The sequence below is a fragment of the Kogia breviceps genome, chromosome 7 (genome assembly GCF_026419965.1).
Source record: "Kogia breviceps isolate mKogBre1 chromosome 7, mKogBre1 haplotype 1, whole genome shotgun sequence".
NCBI classification, from domain to species: domain Eukaryota; kingdom Metazoa; phylum Chordata; class Mammalia; order Artiodactyla; family Physeteridae; genus Kogia; species Kogia breviceps.
In genome coordinates, this window is record NC_081316.1 from 13,955,386 (window position 1) to 13,973,127 (window position 17,742).

General features: G+C 44.1%; 1 pseudogene; it reads right to left on the bottom strand.

The window, feature by feature from the left end:
- Positions 1–6,996: 6,996 nt before the first annotated feature.
- On the bottom strand, positions 6,997–17,350 carry LOC131759752 (solute carrier family 22 member 6-like; annotated as a pseudogene).
- Positions 17,351–17,742: the final 392 nt, after the last annotated feature.

Genomic DNA, 17,742 nt, shown 5'->3' on the forward strand with positions numbered 1-17,742 from the left:
CCTCTCTTCAATTCTGCTTGTCTCTTGCACCAAGAAAGCCATAGACATGCCATGGCTTTGTTGTTTGTCTTAATAGATGGTAGAGTGAGACTCTCTTCTTTGCTTTTCTGTTTCAGAATTGACTAGCAATTGTGGTCTTTTTTCTTCCATATAAATTTTAGAGTAAGTTTTTGGAGTTGCTAAAAAATGATCTAATTGAAATTCTGATTAGATTCTGTTGAATTTCTATAATTTTCTAAAAGTTAACTTTGAGAGGATGGACATCTTTATTATGTCATTCTAAACAAGAGTGTGGAATGTCTCTCCACTTACTAAGATAATCTTTGTGATCTTAAAAATGTTTCAGAAATTTCTCCATGGAAGTCTTGGATGTCCTCTGTTAATTTCCTGATAATATCTAGCTTTTGGTGTTATTCTGAATGGTGTCTTCATTTTCAAAGATTTTCTATGTTATTTTCTGGATTATTTCTCTAGATTATTGCTTCTAGGTTATTGCTATTGACATTTTGGTAATTTGATTTTGTATCCAGCATCCTGCTGAACTCTTTTATTAGTTTTAATTGCTTATTGACTTTATTGGTTTATCTAGGTAAATGATCATATACTCTCTAAATAATGATGTTTTAAATGCTTGTCTTTTAAATTGCTTATTTCTTTCCCAGTAGAGCAGTGTTGTTCAGGACCCCCAATACTGTGTTAGACAGTTGCTTCTAAGGTCAAAGAGAATGCACATGACTTTCTTCATTATGTATAGTGTTTGCTCAGGTGCTCTGCTTAACTCTCTGGGCTCCCAATTTCCCTTAGATGGTTGGCCTAGTTTTCCCTTACTCTTATTCCAGCTCTTTGGTGGATATTTAAAAATACTTTAAGGATATTTGAAAATACTTTATACTTTTTGAGGGTTATTGTCAATGTTATTTTTTGATTTTAATGGAAATAGAAGTCCTTTTCTTCTAATAGATTTCCAGAAGTTCTTTATAAATCCTGCATACAAATCCTTGTAAATAACTTCTTTTTCTCTTTTCACCTTGTGAAACAAATGACCAGGATTAAAAAAAATCCAATGTAGAAAACTTTATCAATGTTCCTTTTTTGGTTAGCCTTTTTTTTTTATGTCTTCAGAAATCCTCCCCTATTCAGCAGAAATTAATTTTTCTTTAAAGTTGAAATACGATTGCATTTTATTTATTTCCCACATGGGTTAGTAGATGTCCTGGTACTATTTGTTAAATAGGCCACGTCTTATCCTATCATCTGCAGTGCTTCCTCTGCAAGTTTTCCTATGTGTGGGTCTGTTTTGGAGCTTGCTATTCTTTTCCATTGGACAATTTGTTCTTTGCTGCTCCAGCATCCACTATCTTAATTACTACAATTTTATAATAAGAGTTTATAATATGCCTTGATTTCTGATAGGGCAAGTCCTTCCCCTCTGTCCTTTTTAAAAAAGTACCTTGGTTATACTTGGTTCACAGCACTTTTATATACATTTTAGAATTTGCTTGCTAGTTTCTTGAAAATATCTATCGGGATCTTGATCAGAATTGCATTGAATTTATAAATCAGTCTTGGAATCACTAACATTTTAATATCATCTTATGTCAATTAGGAGTTGACATATTCTGAGATTTCCTCTCCATGCACATAATACATTTATTTACATCTTCTTTAATACCTTTTAATATAATTTAAAATTTTTCTTGAAAAAACTCTAATTTTTAGAAGAGTAGAGAATGCAATTGATCTTTTATTTATTGACCTTGTATCTAGCCACCTTGCCAGACTTTACTATTTCTAATAATTTTAGATTTTTATATAGATTTTTAAAATTAATTTTTATTGGAGTATAGTTGATTTACAATGTTGTGTTAGTTTCTGCTGTACAGCAAAGTGAATCAGCAAAGTTACACCTATACATATATCCACTCTTTTTTAGATTCTTTTCCCACATAGGTCATTACAGAGTATTGAGTAGAGTTCCCTGTGCTATACAGTAGGTTCTTATTGTTATCTGTTTTATATACAGACAGTTATATCCTCTTTAAATAGTGATAGTTTTGATTTTTCCTTTCCAGTCCTATTTCTGTTATTTGTTATCCTTATCCTAGGCACTGACCACACTCTCCAGGATAATGTTGAATAGAGGAGGAGACAGCAGGCACATTGGTCTTATTCCCAAGTTTAAAGAAAATGCTTCTAGGGCTTCCCTGGTGGCACAGTGGTTAAGAATCCACCCGCCAATGCAGGGGACACGGGTTTGAGCCTTGGCCCTGGAAGATCCCACATGCCGTGGAGCAACTAAGCCTGTTCACCACAACTACTGAGCCTGCGCTCTAGAGCCTGCGAGCCACAACTACTGAGCCCGTGTGCCACAACTACTGAAGCCCACGTGCCCTAGAGCCTGAGCTCTGCATCAAGAGAAGCCACTGCAATGAGAAGCTCATGCACCGCAACGAAGAGTAACCCCCGCTCACCACAACTAGAGAAAGACCACATGCAGCAAAGGAGACCCAACTCAGCCAAAAATAAATAAAATAAATTTTAAAAATACTAAAAAAAAAAAAGGCAATGCTTCTAATGTTTTGCCATCAAGAAATGATATTTGCTGTGGATTTTTGGTAGATGTTCCATATCAACTTAAATTTCCTTCTATTGTTTTACTAAGACTATTTTTTTTTTACTAAGACTATTTTTAATGGATGTTAATTTTTATTAAAGATTTTTTGCTTTTATTGGGATGATAATCTATTAATGTGGTGATATTAATATATTTTCTAATGTAAAACCACCCTTGCTTTCCTGAGATCAGCTCTCCTTGGTCATAATGTATTATCTTTTTTTATACATCACTGGATTCATTTTTCTAATATTTTGTTTAGGATTTTTGTATCTGTTTATGAGTAATATTGGCCTGTAATTTTATTTCACAACTATCCTCTTTTGGTTTCAGTATCACCTGACCTCACAGAATGTATTTGACATAATTTCCCTTTTTCTCTTTTTTGGGGAAGCGTTTCTATAACATTGGAAGATTTGTTCCTTAAAAGTGTGGTGGAACTCACCTGTATTAATATCTGGGTCTGGTGTTTTCTCTGAGGCAAGATTTGAAAGTTTACTCTTCAGAATTTTTATTTATTCTAGAACTAGTTTTCCTATATTATTTTTTTAGGAATTTGTCAATTTCATCTAAATTTAAAATTTATCGGGACTTCCCTGGTGGTCCAGTGGTAAAGAATCCACTTTCCAATGCAGGGGATGCAGGTTCCATCCTTGGTTGGGGAACTAGAATCCCACATGCCACGGGGCAACTAAGCCCACACACCTCAACTGCTGAGCTAATGTGCCTCAGTGAGGGAGCCCACATGCTGCAAACTGCAGAGCCCTCATGCCCTGGAGCCCATGTGTCACAACCAGAGAGAGAAAACCCACATGCCACAACTAGAGAGAAGCCTGAGCCACAACAAGGATCCAATGTAGCCAAAAAAAAAAAAAAAAATTATCAGTATAGACTGGTTTATAGTTTTTGCATCTTTAATTACTTAATTAAAATTTTACATCTTAATTACTCTAGATCTATAGTTCAGTTTTTTTTTATTCTTAATATTTATTCGTGTCCAGTTTTTAATTTTTTTATTATTATTACCAGGCATTTGTCCATTTCACTGATATTTTCAAAGATTGACTTTTTGTTTTGTTGACCCTCTTTTTTATACATTTGTTTTCTATTTAATCTGTTTCTGGTACTATTATTACTGTGTTTCATAGATAAGATGACTGAGCATTTGGACCTTTTATACCAGAGCCATATTCTTTTTTTTTTTTGGCCATGCCCTGTGGCTTGTGGGATCTTAGTTCCCCAACCAGGGGTTGAACCTGGGCCCCAGCAGTGAAAGTGCTGAGTCCTAACCACTGGACCGCTGGGGAATTCTGAGCCATATTCTTTTTTTTTTTTTTTTCATATTCTTAACCATTGTACTTTTTTTGGTCTTAAAGTCTATTTCGGCTTCTGTATCTACCTAACTTTCTTCTGGTTAATATTTGTCTAGTATAACCTTTTCTATTTCTCCACATTTAAGATTTTCATGGTCTAAAATTTTAAATGGGTCTCTTGTAAACTTCATGAGCTAGACTTAAATAAAACCAACTTGGACAATCTCTGCCTCTTAACTGGTAGGTTTAATCTATTTATGTTTATTGTAGTGACATATATTTTGAGTTATTGATACCATCTTACTTTTTATCTTTAATTTGTCCTAATTTCTGTATGTTTTTGTTCTCCTTTGTTGCCTTAAAAAATAATTGATTGACCTTTGTGCCCTTTCTGGCTGGAAACCTTCTGGCTCTAGGACCTCATTGTTCCATTCCAGGACTCCTCCCCAACACCTCCACTCAACGCGTTACTATGTACACAGCTCTCCTGTGTACATTAAGAGGCAGTTCATGTGTTCAGTCAAACAGCCTTTTGCTAACACTGCCATCGTGATGGGGAGGAATACCTGATCTGGAAGGAAAAGAGGTAATGATAAAGTGTTGGGAAAGGTTTGGAGGAGGCTTGGGGTTTCCATACCCTTCCAGGTAGTTGGCTTGGGCCAGATTGGGAACTGGGCTTGGGAAAGGACCAGGACAGGAGCAGAAATGGGTCCATACTCACCAGGGGTATCATTGCACAGGTCAGAATGAAGTTCCCTGACAGCAGCAAGGAGCCCATTTGGGTATGCTTGCAGCCAAGTGATTTGGTGGTCAGAAAGCCCAGGAAATAAAATGGTAGGTCCACAGTTGTGAAGAGCACCTGGGTCAGGTAGATGTTGATCCCAAAACTTTGCAGACTCATGATCAAGCTGTAGAAGCTGAAAAGGAGTACAAGCCTGGGGCAGAAACAGAGAGGATATGATTTGAGCAATAGCCATACCACGTCTATACAGCAATGGCAGTAGGCAAACTGCTGTCACATTTGTTCTTTCCTTTAGGCCTTATATCAATCCTGTGAGTGGGATTTTTATATTTTGAATGCGGATAAGAAAGTCTTCCTTTAATTCTAAAAAACAGAATGTTAGCTATCATACACTTAAAAATTACCTAGGAGAAAACAATGTTTTTACCTTGCAATAGGTCCTCTTCCCCTCCTTCCAATTCCCTGCCCTTAGGGACCTGCTTTTGATAGGTGCATCCTTTAATTAGTTGATTGCACTGGGAGAGGGTGTTTTGGAGAGACCCCTCCTCATGGGGAGGCTTAAGTAACAATTGATGAATTATAAGAAAGAAGGATTCATTAATGCCAGGAGTTTTGCTTTGCTGAGTGATGTATGCAGATTTACAGCCAGAGGTGAATTCCTAGGAGGAGATTTTAGCAGTTATGTGGAGGAAGTATCAGGAGAGAGAAAGAGGAGAAGAATAAGTGACTGTTAGCCAAGAATGGATTTGAGGGACAACAGAAATGCCTATTAAGTGTTTTGGCTGTGTGGTATGTGATATAAGCATCTCTTCCATCCCCCAAGGAGTCTTCATAAAATCAACAATGTTCAGTGACACTTTTTAGGACAGCTTTGCTCCTTAGCGATGTACCGAAGTACAGTGTCCTGTCTCAAGGCTGGTAAAGGGCACAGTGAGAAGCTGTCTATAGAAGACAATCTTATATGAGCTACACTGTAATTAAGAATTAAACAGAATATTATTGGCACCAGAATAGACAGGCAAATCAATGGAACTGAATAGTCCAGAAACAGTATAAGATAAGGGTGCCAGCCAGGAAAGGTTGGGCTACTCATTAATTAATGGGTTTGGGATAATTAACTAATCTGAGAAAAAATATAGAATCCTACTCCCTTCCATATGTTCAACTAAATTTCAGATGGATTATGGTAAAATATAAAAGCCCAAACAAATATGAACATGTTTGAAGAAAATTTAGGTGAATAGTTTGCGGTACGCGGGCCTCTCACTGTTGTGGCCTCTCCTGTTGCGGAGCACAGGCTCCGGACGCGCAGGCCCAGCGGCCACGGCTCACGGGCTCAGTCGCTCCGCGGCACGTGGGATCCTCCCGGACCGGGGCACGAACCCGTGTCTCCTGCATCGGCAGGCGGACGCTCAACCACTGCGCCACCAGGGAAGCCCTGGCAATATTTTTTTGTGTGATGTTTTGTTGTTAGAAAGGGAAGACAAATTTTTATTCAGTACAATTGGACAAACATATTCACCTCCGTCAACAACGGCCACAAAAACCTGGGGCACAAGATGCTTGGAGACGTGTAAATGACAAAGAGGAAGTGACAATGCTTTTTAACATACGTGTGTCTGTGTGTGTCTCGGGAGGAGAAGAGAAAAATGAGAAGGAGGTGGAGTTGGGAGGTGTTTGTGTGGAGGACAGGAATAAAATAATATGGTGGAGCACTTGAGTGGTGGATAAAAGGAATATACTCAACTTATGTGCCCTGGAATTTCTAGCGTCTGCCTGTTATTTCTGCTGCTGTCATGGGAGCAAATGGCACAAAAAAAAATCACATGCCTGTGAATTGCCCCACGTCTCCTATCTCTCAGTACCATTGCAGAGACAACCCGGACTGGAAACAGGTAGAATCATTGTCCTGATGTCGTTCATAAGTTGGCTTGAGTTTCTAGTCACTGTGACAAACTGCTGCCTTCAAAGCTCTCTCAGCCCCTTGCCTTAGCCAAAGAGAATGGAGCCCGCTTGGAGGGAGTGAATCAGTGAGAATACAGGGTCAATCGTGTAGGTCTACATTTATCAATATTTATCAGTATGGAAAGAAGTTCGTGAAATATTAAGGACAAAAAGACTCTAGAACTGTAGGAGGAGTATGATTGAATTTTTGTAACTACATGTAATGTACATTACTGTGCGTTTGTGTGCCTCCAGAGCACCTGTGTCCTTTTCCACTGGCTGTGGGGCCTCCCTCAGCCTCCCACCTACCCAGCCTGTCCTGTTTTCTCAGTCTGCTTATCTACCCATCAGTTTGTCTGCCTCCTACCTGAGTGCGGATGAACCTACCACAGCGGTATGCTACAGAGGAAGAGCTGGCGGATGGCAGGGGAGAGCAGCAGCTGCGGCGTCCAGGGCCAGGCTCGGCTCATGGTCAGGCCCTTCTGCAGACTCATTAGGAGCAGCTGCTTGGATAGATGGGGCTCAGGGCTTCGGTTCCCCTGGGGACCCCTCCCTAAACTCTCTGCCTGGGAAGCACCAGGTGTCCTGGGTTCTAGGATGAGGGTGAGGGCAGGCAGAGCTCTGGTGGGGTATCACAGAGGGTCCTGGGGGTTCTCACCTCCACACTCAGCTTGGCACCCTCTTTCTGTTTACCTTTGGTCTGGGCCACTCTGTGCAGGGCCTTCAGGATGAGGTCCAGGTTCCCTAAGGAGGAATGCCAGAGGGCAGACTCAACGAAGAAACTGTGTGTGGGGGGTAGGGATGGGTATGACTTCATCCTTGGTTGACAGCGTTGTGGCTTTCTGAGAAGAGCACAGACCAGGGCAGGAAGACATTTGGGAGGGGTGGAAAGAATTCGGGGCTGGGGGCTAGGAGCCCTGGGTTCTACTTCAAGGATTACCGCTGTCTTCTTGGGAGACCTGGGCTAAGTCTGGCTCCTTTCTGGCCATGGTCTTTCCCACTTATCCATCTGGGCATTGGTTCTTTTTGCTTTGATCTGCTTTGATCCTGGGGGGGGGGGAAGGTAGTGGGTGTTTTAGGAGATGCTATGCCCATCTGTGACCTATTTTGAACCCTCTACCCTACCCTGAGGTCCCACGCACCTGGAGGAGATGAGGATGATGAAGGGGGCAGAGAGACCCACAGCTGCAAGTGGCACCAGTGGGGCACAGCATAAGCCATGCCAGCCAGGAAGAGCTGGCCTACAGTGGGAACAAATCCAAATAAGAGGCCCAGACCTGGCCGGGCCTGGATGGGCAGCCACTCCAGATGTGGGGAGAAGAGCAGAGCTTAGGTTGAAGTCAGGGCTGTGTGAGTACGTGTGTATTTGGGGGGTGGATGTCACTTCCAGCTGGAGGGCGATCCTCTCGTTGGAGTAGAAGGGCTCTTCTCTTGAGCTCAGTCCTACTCTGCACCCCAGGTCCCTCACAGGGTAAAGCAAGGGTGGTTTGATCTCTGGTTAGGTTCCGTGTGTGTGTGTGCGTGTGCGTGTGTGTGTGTGTGTGTGTGTGTGTGTGTGTGTGTGGAGAAAAGGATGGGCCAGAAGGCTCTGAATTCCCAGGCATGCTCCTATTCAATGTCCCCAACCCAACATTCATGTTTCCTCACTTCTCCCAAACCTCTTTTGACCTGCCTACGGCTGCTCCCTCTGCATTTCCTTTAACTCATTTTATTTGTTTTTGGGGTACGCGGGCCTGTCACTGTTGTGAGACTCTCCCGTTGTGGAGCACAGGCTCCGGATGCGCAGGCTCAGCGGCCACGGCTCACGGGCCCAGCCGCTCCGCGGCACGTGGGATCTTCCTGGACCGGGGCACGAACCCGCGTCCCCTGCATCGGCAGGCGGACTCTCAACCACTGCGCCACCAGGGAAGCCCCCTTTAACTCATTTTAATTCAGCAGATATTTAGAGTTGACAACTCTGTGTCCTGCCCTTTGCTTGACCTGGGAAATAGGGATGAATGAGCCTTACCCTCAGGCCATTCTGCACCACTGTTGTTTCATCCAATGGGTTACTCTCTGGCCTCTGGGCCTTGCATATTCTATTCTTTTTAAAATTAATTAATTAATTTATTTGGCCGCTCTGCTGTGGCTTGTGGGATCTTAGTTCCCTGACCAGGGGTCAAACCTAGGCCCCCTGCAATGGAAGCTTGTAGTCCTAGCCACTGGACTGCCAGGGAATTCCCTATTCTTTTTGTCTAGAACTCTGCCCCAGAACCTTACTCCTTTCTTTCTGTCTCACTTTTCTTTCAGTTCTGAGCTTAGCTGTCACCTCTTCTGGGGAGATTTCCTGGTTCTCCAAGTCCTGATTGAACACCCCACTTCTGAACTCCCACATCACCCAGGATGGCCCTGATCCTAGCCTTCAGTAAACCAATTTGTAACTGCTTGGCGCTCTCCTCCAGTCAACTAGTAACTCTTTGAGGTCATGGGTAGTGTCCTCTTGTTCACTTGTGTATTCCCAGTGCAGGATGTTACACAAATTAAATGCCTTTCAAAATTGTATTGAGTAAACAAATGTTGAATTAAAGACTCCCTGTGTGATTGGCTTCTCTAAGCAACACCACTCCAATCCCTGAGTCTTTATTTAGTTCATCCTTACAATGATCCCTAAACATGTAGGATGAATTCCAGCCCCAAATAATCAGAGCTACCAAAGAGGCCACGATCTTATCTTATTTTCTGCCTGGGGCACTGCCTACTCCAGGAGAGGCCCAGATAAGTCAGGATCGGCTGGGACAGGTAGACTCCACTTTGTACTCAGGGAAGGAACTGAGGTTTGAATTTGTCAGGTCCCCTGGTTCATTGGATCCCTGTGATTGAAGAGTCCCCATGAGCCTGGACCTCCCGGGTTCCCTCTCACTCAAAGTCACGGAAGTGCTGCTGGCGCCCGAGAGCCATGCCTGAGAGGAAATGGAAAGCGCAGTAGGTTGTGAAGTTGAGTGCGAAGGCAGCACAGGTCCCTGAGACTGCTAACTGCAGGTAGCTCCAGATCAGCACCTTCTGGAAGCCCAGACTGTGAAAGGAGGGGAAACCTGGGTCTGGAGAACACATTGCTTGCTCCCCTGACCCATGTCCCTGGCTGTCTCATCCTCGGTGCCCCGGGCAATCTAACAACTGCTTGTAAGGCTGCCCACCTGTGCCCATCAGGTAGACGCTGAGATGGGAGATAGGGAATCATTGGGTGCGGGCTGGCATCTAGAGGACCTGGCGTTGGGAGGCTCCTTGGGTGGCTGCTGTCCAGGGTCCTGACGCATCCCAGCATACACCTGTGGAGAGAGCCACGCGCCTTCATCAGAATCATAGAGGGTGTGTTGAAAACAATCCAGATACCAGAGCCCCACTTAAGGCCCGTTGGATATCTGGAAGGTAAGCTAGAAACTTGATTTTTAACAAGCTCCGAAGGTTTGCGAACTACTGCTCTGGGGTGTGGTTGATTCTTCGACTTGGTCAATGGTGACTCCTGTTAGGAGACAGCCTTTTGTGATTTTTTAAAAAACATTGAGGTATAGTCAACATACAACAGTATAATAGTTTTAGGTACATAACATAATGATTCTATATTTGTATACATTGTGAAATGATCACCACAATAAGTCTACTTAAAATACACCACCATATATAGTTACAACAATATTTTTGTGTGTGTGATGAGAACACAAGATCTGCTCTCTTAGTGACTTTCAAATATGCAATACAGTAATAGCCACCATGCTGTACATTATATCCCCATGACTTACTTAGCTTATAACTGGAATTTGGACTTTTTGACGCCTTTCATTCATTTTGCCCACCCACTACTCCCTGCCTCTAGCAACTACCAATCTGTTCTCTGTATCTATGAGCTTGGTTTATGTGATTTTTCTTTCTGGGAAACCTATGCAATGTTTATAATTTTGCAAAATGCATATGATTGTGGCTTATATTTTATGAATAATAAAGCTGATTTTGTGTCTTTGATCTGCTATGACATTTATAATATTTTTAGATATTATTCTTTAGAAAATTGCCTCCTATTATTCATCCCATGATCTTTTTATGGTCTTGGCCTGGAAGATAGTCAAGTTTACGGTATTAACACTGAGTTGCAGCTACTAATTTAACCCTCACCATAACCCCTATTATATAGAAGGAAAAACCAAGTCTAAGAGAGTTTCTATAATCTCCTCATGGGTACACAGTTATGGCTGATCTGAGACTTGTCGCTAGCTGTTATGGATTCCTAGGTCTTTGTTTCTATGACACTCACATGTCACATACAAGGCAGAGTGGTAGGAGGTGACTTCTTCAGGATGTCAGAAAATCTGGATTCTTGTCCTGCTTTTGCCACTTATTAGCTATGTGACTGTACTTTTTAAAAAAGTAAACATTAACTATTTATGTTATACAATTATAAAGGTAATGAATTATCATTAAAGTTCAAGTAATACAGTAATGAAAAGTGAAAAGTTCTCTTCTTTTCAATTCCACTCCTCAGAATTAACAACATAATTTTCTTGGGTGTCTTCTAGGCAGTTTGGGCAGGTTATCCTACATCCCTGAACCTAGGTGTCCTCATTGGTAAAATGTAATTAATAGTACCATTCATGCTGGCTTCACAAGGGTATTGTGAGGAGGAATTGAAAGGAGGCAAGACATGGAAAGTGCTGATGGATGGTTGTGTGATTCCTACAGACTTTCCAGATATGGTCAGGCTTGGGTGGATCAGTCCTGTGTCCCTCTCTGGATTCTCAGGGATGCCAGTCTCCCCTGTGTGTCCAGCCTAGAGGGCTTATGCCTTTGCTCCTTGATCCAACTTTGTTCACCACTGACCTGTCTGCCGTGATCGCCAACAGCAAGTTTCCGACCAGTGCTCCTGCCATGGTGATGGACTGACTCAGCTGCGGCAAGGTCTTGTGTGTGCGCACGAGGTCCCACTGTGAGGAAGGAAGGACTGGGGTACGGAGGGCTTGGCTGGCCCCACAGCAGCCCATTCCCTCTCTCCTGGTGGGCTGAGGGTCTTGGATTAGGACAAGTACATAAGGAGGGCTTGCCTCCCTAAGTCACACAATCTTTCTCATCCTCTTCTCCTGGTGAGAATGATTCAAGTTATTTCAAAACATGTAAGAGGTATCTTTTTTTTTTTTTTTTTTTTTGCTGTATGCGGGCCTCTCACTGTTGTGGCCTCTCTCGTTGCGGAGCACAGGCTCCGGACGCGCAGGCTCAGCGGCCATGGCTCACGGGCCCAGCCGCTCCGCGGCACGTGGGATCTTCCCGGACCGAGGCACGAACCCGTGTCCCCTGCATCGGCAGGCGGACTCTCAACCACTGCGCCACCAGGGAAGCCCCAAGAGGTATCTTTTGGGATGACTGCTTAGACTACTTGCCCTTTTCTGAGCACTAACCCCTCACCCTCTTTCAGGATTCTTTAACCTGTCCCTCCCTGGGTGCAGCTGAAGAAAACTGAGCCTGGAGCTGGACAGAGCTAATTAGGGTTTTTTTTGTTTTGTTTTTAAATATTTATTTATTTGGCTGTGCCGGGTCTTAGTTGAGGCATGTGGGATCTAGTTCCCTGACCAGGGATTGAACCCAGGCCCCCAGCATTGGGAGCGCTGAGCCTTAGCCACTGGACCATCAGGGATGCCCCCAGGTCCTTTTTCTTACAAATTTGGAAAAGCGACTCAGAGAAGCAAGCTTTGTAAGGACACCCAAAGTTGTGGTGGGAGGACCAAGTTTGGAATGATGTGGAAGTGGAGCTGAGAAATCATGAGACAGAGAGAGAGTGGGAAAGGGAGAGGGAAAGGGAGAGAAAGATGAGGGAGGGGGGAAGGGGAGGGAAGGAGGGGCATAGGGGAAAAGAATGCAGTAATTTAGTCAGAGGGAAGTCAGAGAGGCAAAGATAGAGAGTTAGCTCTCCTGGTTCTCCTCAACCTCCTGATCCCAGTCTTTCGTAAGGCTGGGCTCAAGTTCTGATTTTGGGTTCCATGAAATACCTTTGCATCCTTCCATTAACCTTCCATAAGCAAATTTGAGAGGGTTGTAGTTATTTGCAATCCTGAATAAGTGGCGATTGGATACCTCAGCTAATAGTTTAAATTTTGTTGCTCTTTTAATGAATATAAGAAAAAAAATTCTCCTTTTAAAAGTACTTCCTTTCTAGGTGGAGTAAAACAGCTCTACAGCCTGCAGGAAAATCATACTAAAATCAAAAGTCACCCTGACGGATGTGACTTAAAGGATGTGACTTAAATCAAAATGACAAATAGGTGTGGTATTTCCTTTACATAAAAGCTAATTTTTGTATACTTTTGAGTGGATTTAAAAACTCATTTCTTTTGTTAACAGAAGAAAAAGGAAAGGGGGCAGGGATGACCCGGACGTTTAGGGAATGCTCCCTAAGATGTGTTTATATCCAAATGAATTCACCCTTCAAGTGTAATTACTTGATAATCTTGCTTTGATTGGAGAGAAATCCTTATTTGTGAATTTAATTATTACTGTGAGACTTTTAATACCCTGTGCACACACCATATGATGTAAAATTTGGGTGGTTGGCATTTGAACACTTTCTCCAAGGAGCAATGGACTTTACTGCTGTTTTATTCAAATAACTGCTATTTCGTAGTTCTCTGTGTTATCTGATATGATTTTTATTTTAAAAAGATTTGGGGGCTGCGTCAGACTGGGAATTCATTTTTAACAGTACTTTAATGGAAACTTGTGAATGAAATACTACTGTGGAGATGCGTGTGGGACACACTGTAGTGAGGAGTTAGGGATGTGATAGACCAGAACTGAGGAATGGAAAGATGAGAAGCAAGAGGATGTAGGAAAGAGGTAAGAAGTCAGAGGAGGGCTGGAGGGGGGATGGACTGGGAGTCTGGGATTGGCAGGTGCAAACTATTGTATACAGGACAGATACACAACAAGGTCCTACTGTGTAGCACAGGGAACTATATTCAATAACCTGTGATAAACCATCATGGAAAAGAACATGAAAAAGAATATACACATGTGTAACTGAATCACTCTGCTGTACAGCAGAAATTAACACAACATTGCAAATCAACTATACATCAATAAAGTGAAAAACAATAGGTTTATCGATTTCAGAGAAAACGGAAAAATAAGGATTTGTTAAAAAAAAAAAAAAAAAAAAAAAAAAGAACCAAGGCGTGCAAAGAGAACAAAATCTGTATGCAGTCCGGTGATGAAATCTGGGTGTAGTCCAGAATAGAAATTGATAAATGAGCATAGAATACGTACTCAGAAAGAATTTTTCTGCCTCTGTTCTGCCCTAAGGTGCTTGTCATCTGTAAAAGCAACAATTGGATGGGGCTTACATCACCTTAGGTTTAGCACTGGCTTTTACTATATATATTCTCTTCATGTGCACCCGGGACTCCCGAGGATTGTATATTTGTGTGCTCCTGGGCCTCACGTATATAGAATTACTTTATCAGTAACGGGAACCAAAGCCTGGGAATAGGCAGTGGTGGATTTGAGGGAGACTCAGAGAATTGCTGCCTAGGAAAGCTCTGCACTGCTAACTTGATAAAGCCTGTGATAAATGACAGATGCTGGGAGACTGGCCTCAGGGGAAAGAAAAACAGAGAAAACGAATGACAGTGGCACCAGGAAACAGAGCAGTGAAATGGTAACTGTTGTTCATCTGCAGAACAGAAATGAACGGGAGACTCAGGCCAGTCATTCATAACAACTCACGCCCTCCCTGCCCTACAGTCATTGGACCCAGGGGTGGGCACCTGACCCAGGCCAGCAAATAAGTCTTTCCTAGAATTTTTCAAAGTTGCAGCGGAGAGACAGGTATTGGGAGTGAGCCCAGAATGGTCAGTGGCCACGTAGTGAAGGGTCCGTGGCAGAGTCACATGCCCAGCATGCAAAGACAAGTAAAGATGAGAGCCAGCGAGGGTCCTGCTCGCATGGCCCTGGTTCCCATTGCTCCTAGAGCAAGCCCTGCCTCTGTCCATCTTGTGGTTTGGTTATGGGAGCCTTTATACACTCTTTTCATGCTCAGATTAGCTTGAGCTGAATTGCAGCCACTTGCAAACAAGAGTCCTGACTAATATCGTTCAGATAGAAGCTGCTAGTTTTTACTTAGGATGCCTGAATTCAGAAGAAAATAAGAGCTCAGACAGAGCTTTTACTAGAACCCAGAGATAGCATCTTTTTCTTATTATATTTATTTCTTTTTTGCTTTGCATTTAGAGTGCAGAAGTATCCCTTTGGGATACTGGGCCATTTGGGAGTTCTTTCCAAGGGGCAGGCTGGGACTTGTCTTTCTCAGGTGACCTGTGCCATTGTGTCTACTAGATACAGCCATGTGGCCTGGGTGGAGTATCTTCACTGCGACTAAGCTTCTTGCTTAAGCAACCCCTGATAACTTGTGAGTCGTTTCATTTGCTTCACAACTCAGAAGGCCCAGCTTCACGTTAGGTTATACATGTAAGCTGCCTATTATCCTAATGAAATGGTCTCTGGTGCAGCCTTTGGCATTATTGGCCCAAGGAAGAAGTATCCTGGTTGTGTTTATGAAATAGGCCTTTTAGTGCCCTATGTCCATGTGTGGTGGCGGATAATGGTCCCATTCACAGTACCTGTTGGAAGAGGATTAGATTACTCTTGGCATCTCCCCACAACTCAGGAAAACTGTGTGCATCTGGCTTTGTCAGTCATTGAAACCAAAAATGATGAGATTACGACCAAGTCTCCATTTAGAAGGAAAGCTGAGGTGCACGCTTACCCAGATTCTTTGTTCCAGAGGGCAAGAGATTTGAGCTTTGGCTCAAACTGCCTGCTGTTTTGAACAGAAGAACAACAGCTAGGCTGATAGTTCCCGGAGTATTGTCGAACTTGGAAAGCAGAGTGTAGACTATTAAGAAGGGAAATGGAAAAGCAGCATTGGAAGCCTTGATAACATACACATTAAGGTGGGTGGAGGGGAATGTCTCAGAATTTGGGTTGAGGCTGGAGAATAATGAAGAAGGTCCTTCCCCAACTATGCAGGGAGGGGACGGCCTATGATGCCTGCGTGCCCAGAAGGAGGAGGACTAGCCATCCTTTGTCACCTCTGCTTCTGCATCTTGGGTCTCTCTAGTGGGAAGTATGGCTTAACTTTGATCGCTTTCAGACAGATGCTGCATCAGGCAAGTTTGGGGGCTCTGCTCGACCACAGCCTCTTCTCAAGGCATCTTTTCTGCAGAGCCCTGACTGAAGGGCAAGGGGTCACGTAATCCCACCATACTGTCCTTTGGCACGATGATTAGATGAAGTATGGACACCTGAGCCATTTGCCGGGTTGGGGATGGGGCTGCTCAATGTGTTGGGCTGAGCCAGTTGAAGCCTTTTCTGAGACTGTGAATTCAGATTCACAGAAATGTTCTGGTTGGTGGTAGGCCCTAAATCTGAGGGGTAATGGATCAGAGCTGGGACCAGGGGTTGTCTTGCAAATGGGCACACAGACGAAATGGATTGAGGAGAGAGTTACAGAGTAAGTGTGTAGGGATGTCTCTGGTGCTCCAATCCCTGGTTCCAGTTTCCACGAGGCCTGGACACACTTTGTTTCCTGCCCTTGGATTCCCTGAAATCCCTTTTCTCATGAGCTGACTTGAGAGAGCTTCTCTTCCTTGCAACCAAAAGATCATTGACTAGAACAGATGTTAAGAGCACGATCCATGTGACAGCTACAAAGTGCAGAATCCAGCCGGCTGAACCACTTAGCAGGCCAGGGAGACTCTACAGTCGACTGTGTGTGTGTTTCGGGGGAGGGGTGTTAAATCACTAGAGATGAAAGGACCCTCCCATAACCCTGTTCTCTTTCCCATCTTAGTTCCTTGGCTGCTCTCCATCTCCTGGCCCCAGCTGCCGAGAGCTATTTCTAGATGAAGTCAGGAAATTGTTTTTGTCTCTAGGACTCTGAGCCCAGAATCCCCTGCTCAGGAATACCCTCTTTGCCCTCCGCTATCTGCATGCCTCCTTTCTAGCTTCCTCTGTACCACCGCCCCACCTCCCTACCCTGTGGAATTGCAACCTCTCAGGGAAACCAAAGTAGAATATCAAACTCCAGTAATAGTATCTCTCTCTCTGGTGGAGGTGGAGGGGCAGGGAGCAGCTTTCTGCAAGGAGTTCCATAACCTCCTCTACCAGGAAGACCTCAACTCCAACCCCTGTTCTCTTACCTGCATTTAGGCAGAGCTCTTCATAGCTCCAGGGTCTTCAGACAAGCTCAGGTCAGTTTCACACAGTCTGTGTGTGTGTTGGGGGGAGCGGGGGATGGTAAGATGGGGACACAGGGGTTGGAAGGAGGAGGTCCAGGTCTCCTCACGTCAGTCACGATGGTGGAAGGGAAGGTGTTATTGTCATAGATCCAGCCGTGGGTGCAGGGATCTGTGGCCTCCGCGCTGTTGGTCTCTGTGCCTTTGGGAAAGGATGGTCCCTGCTGAGGGGGAGGTGAAGCGGAAGCAGGACTTGGGCAGCCCCTGCCCGTCCCGGGGCAGCCAGGTGTCCAGCTCCCCGTCCTTGCTGAGGTTGGTGTCCGCAGGCGGGCGGCAGCGGTAGCGGTGGGTGGGAACAGCGGCGGTGAAGTTCTGCAGGGTGTTGTGCAAAAATGTTAGGAGCAGGGGCAGAATCGATGGAGTGGTCTGGGTCTGCTGGAAGTGGCCGATGACCCCCAACCTGCAGCAGGAGGTCATTGAAGGCCATGGGGCAGGATCTCGCAGGGGCACTGGAGCTGAGGCCTCTCCCTCCCACAACCTGTTTCCTGTCTTTCGGCGCAGGGGGAGGAGACAGACTTCCCTTTGCCTCCTCAGCTCAGTCAGTTCCTGGGTCTGCTGTGGCCCTAAGTCACCTGAACGAAAGACTAGTGTTTATAACTTCTTTCGAGGCACCAAGTTAAACTGTGACTTGAAAGTAAGACGTTCAAGTATTAAGACTCATCGGGTCAGTGATTTGTTCAAGGGGATCTAAAGGGCAGGTAAAGTTGGATGCGGTGGAAGAAACCACCTTCTTGTGAAGGAGAGATATGCGTGACGCCCCAAAGTTTGGTGGTTTGAATCTCCCCACCCCAGGCCAGAGCCAGCGACCTCCTTCTTGGA